The following is a 4,050-nucleotide window of genomic DNA, read 5'->3' on the forward strand; positions in this document are numbered from 1 at the left end:
TGCACTTCCTCAGCTTTTGCTCCCTCTGCAGCCAGTTGGGTGTCCCCACACCTCCTCCCCTGACTCACATCTGTGACTCCACTGGCCACACTCCCTCCATTTCCTGCTGTGAGCTCTTGACTGCCATCACGGCATGCTGCCCCCAGCTCCCCAAACCCGGGCTGCTGTCTGTCCTCTCCCACTAGTCTTCCATCTGCTGCACAGGTCTGGGTGCTCCCAGGACACTGACCGGTCACCCTTCTCACTCCCGCCCCTAGAAAGCAAAGCATGACCTCTGTGCCAAGTGGGCATCTTCGGTCATCCCAGACCGCCATGTGCCACGTCCAATGGAGAGCTCAGACCCCACGCAGAGCCACGCTCCCCACTCAGGACCCACGGCAGGGTGTAACTGGCTCTGCCAGCCACCCTGGGCCAGGCAGGTGTAAGGCCTAGCTGCACCTCTCAGGGTCAGATCCCTCCCGGGCCTCCGTTACCTCCTGAGGCCTGGCCTCATCCCTTAGGAGAGACTGCTGCATGTTCCCCCAAGCAGCTTCTGCCTCCTTGCTCCCTGTTCCCTTATCTCTGTCACTGCTGCCCAGAGTCATGGTTAAGAATGCAAATCCAGTCTTGCCGCATCCTCCCTCGTCTCTCAGCGGCATCCTGCCCACCTCCCAGCATATGGAAACCTTTTTAAGACTTATAAAGTTTCCAGGCTCTGGCCCCACCTGAGCTCCTATCTACTCCCCACACCCTCCCCAGGAACCCCGAATTCCAGCCACATAAAATAGCCAGTGCAGGTTCATATCTCCGGGCCTTTGCCCACTTGGTTCTCTCCACCTTGATGTCCTTGTCTGCTTTTCTGTTTCGCAGGTGTTTCCTGGTCCCTCTGGTCTCCTTCCTTAGTGCAGCCTCTGACTTTGGTCCCAGAAGCAGAGTCTGAGGAGGGTTTTTTGCTCCAGCAGTTTACTGGGGTGCAAGGGGAAGCAGAGGGAGGAAATGAGCCAAGCTAGAACTCGGACTCCGCTAGGGATGCATGGCAGTCTGACCACGCAAGGAGCTCTCAAACTTGACAGCCCTCAAACTCCCCAGTGTCCTGATCCAGAGGTCCTGCTGTGGCTGACAATTTGCATTTCCCACCATCTCCAGCTGCTGCTGATCCAGACAGAGCATTTGAGAGCCACACTGTCCGTCTCCTCCTCACCGTCCACTCCTCACTTGGGAGACTGTGCCAGATGACGCTGGTGTGCCCCATGATGGGTGCTACTGATGGGCTATCTCCCTTACCTGGGGCGACTGAAAAATTAGCAAGGGATGGACTTGTTCATCTCTGTCTCCACACATCCCAGCCCAGTGCCAGCACATGGAAGGAAGCCTTTGGGTGAATAAATGAATGCCCACAACCATGATTCCCTACCGCCTCAAGGCATCAGAAGCAGGTTAAACCGCGATTTTAGTGCTGCTGGCTCGGGAATGGGTGCAAAAGTCATCCTTGGAAGGAAAGAAGTCCTAATCGTTTTAGCAAAACACTTCAGTGCAGAGGGAAAGGCAGGTTGGGAGTGTGAGCCAAGCCTCCCGTGTGAGGTCAGAGCCAGCGGTGCTGCAGACTCGAGCAGGATGGGAAAGAGGACAGACTGGGAAGCCTGACATAAGATGGCCAGCGATGGGCTCAGGATGAGGGTGGGCAACCATCTGTTTGTCTGGGGTGGAAGGCTTTCCCAGGACGAGGGCTTTTTAGCACCAACACTGGCAAAGTCTCAGGCAAACCAGTACAAGCTGGTTACCCCGTTGGATGGGGTCACCAGGGAGACGTGGGAGGGAACCAGGACCCATCTGAAGAATGTGTAAGTAACCCTCTGTGATAGTCTCTAATGTGTCAGGAGAGGGCCTTCCTCCCTGGCTCAGGAGGAGGACCAGGCTAGTTGGCCATTAAAGGAAAAGGTGACCCTCAAGGCTGGACATTTGGGGGATATGCAGGGTCTCCTAGTAGCCTGGAGATGTTGAGATTCCATCATGCCTAGTGACTATATACCAGTCCTCGTGTGGAAGAACTAGAGCAGGCATGATAGAGTAGATCAAGTTGCAGCCTAGGAGTCATGAGGCCCGAGCCCCAGTCCCAGCCCTTCCGTAACCAGCTGTGACTGTGGACAAGTGAATTAATTTCTCCGCACTCCATTTTCCTCCCTTGTATGTTTAAACTAGGTCCAAGGTTCTTTTTTGTGCCATGGATCCCTTTGGCAGTTTGGTAAGGTTTACAGACCCCTCTCAAAGCAGTGCTTTGAAATGCATAACATAAAATACAATACATAAGGGAAACCAATTATACTGTCATATAATTACCAACTACTGGAACATGAATTTGTCATACAGTAATACATATACTCCTGAGTAAATGTGGTAAAGCACAAAACCCAGCAGAAGGTATAAAAACTGTAATTTTATTCTGCCACCTGCCTCGAAAGCACAAGGTCCCGAGTTTGATCCCTGGTACCAAACAAAACAAAACAAAACTGTAATTTCAAAGTAGTTCCAAACATAAACACTATTTTAGGATGTCTGTTGTAACGATGACTTGATGTGAAAATATCTGTGATTTCTATGAATGGCAGTGTCACGGGTGCTGTGATTTATTGTCCACATTTGTAATGCAAGAAAAAAGCGTTATACTTCAGCTAGAGTTTAGTGAAAATAAAACCATAACCTTCCATTCCCTCCCGATTTTATCCATGATCCCTCTTAGGGGTCGAATTATTTCCCCCTCAGAATTCATATGCTAATGTCCTAACACTTGGTGCCCCAGAATGTGACTGTGTTTTGTAGAAAGAGCCTTTAAAGAGGCCATCAAGGTAAAATGAGGTCACATGGACGGGTGCTAATCCAACAGGACTGGTGTCCTTATAAGATTAGGACAGACACACACAGAGTGGTGACCATATGAGGACAGAAGGGGAAGGCAGCCATGTGGAGGCCAAGGAGAGCGGCCTCGAAAGAAATCAACCTGCCCACACCTTGACCTGGGGCTTCTGGAAGTCAGAACTGTGCAAAACTATATTTCTGTTGTTCGAGCCACTCAGCCTGTGGCACTTTGTTACCTCAACCCTAGCAAACAAATGCAAAGCCCTAGTCACAGGCTGCAGGTTAATAATTGCAGAACTAGATAACTTCTGAGGTTCCTTGGGCCTACCCAGGCTGGCAGAGTTCTCTACCAGACAAGTAGGGCTCTAGGGGTGCAGATGGAAGGGTGCATTCTTTGGATCACTGCAGGACCGGTTAAGATGAGAAGCAGCTGGGCTTGGCGACACAGGCCTGAAATCCCAGGATGCTAGGAGGCTGAGGCAGGAGGACTGAGCCCAGACTCCCTAAGCAATTTAGCAAGTCAGCAAGACCTGGTCTCAAAATAACAACAAAAAGGGGGTGGCTAGGGATGTAATTCAGTGTGAAGGTTCTGGGTTCAACCTCTAGTACTTAAAAAAAAAAAGAGAAGACCCAAGTGCCTCTGACTAACTGTTGCTGTCCCTGTGTGAGAGAAGAGCCCACCGCGCCCACCCCTGAGTGTATAATCAGACAGGTCTCAAGGGCAGCTCCCAGCACTTCACCGTGCGTCTCCAGAGATCTTGGGCCCAGAGAGCTGCATGACTTTGATCCTGAGGCCCAGTGACGGTGCCTGAGAGTGAAGAACAGGGCCCAACGACTGAGGCCTCCTGCCAGATCCTGGAGAAAAGCTGCTGTTGATTTTCCCACCAGGCGCCTTCCCCTGGAGAGCGACTGCCTGGCCAGGGGACACTGCTGTGTGGGCAGTGAGACTAGATTCCCTGAAGCTCTGGAGGAAGAAGGACAGCAGAGGGAGGAGAGAAGGAAAAGACAACAGAGGAAGAGTGGGTACTTGGGGAGAAGAGAGGCAGGGAAATGATGGAAAAGGGGAAAGGGAAGGAGGAGAAAGATGGAAGAGGAGAGAAGAAAGAAAGAGAGGGGGAAGGGGAACGGGCCAGGCCACTTTCTCACCTCCAGCCAAGGCTCTCTGAGGGCCCCTCTGAATCTCCAGGGTAACTCACCCTGGTCGAGGAACACTGGAGA

This window comes from Heterocephalus glaber, unplaced genomic scaffold, assembly GCF_053883595.1.
Source record: "Heterocephalus glaber isolate CG9 unplaced genomic scaffold, H.glaber_assembly_v1.0 deba00001608, whole genome shotgun sequence".
Classification (NCBI taxonomy): Eukaryota; Metazoa; Chordata; class Mammalia; order Rodentia; family Bathyergidae; genus Heterocephalus; species Heterocephalus glaber.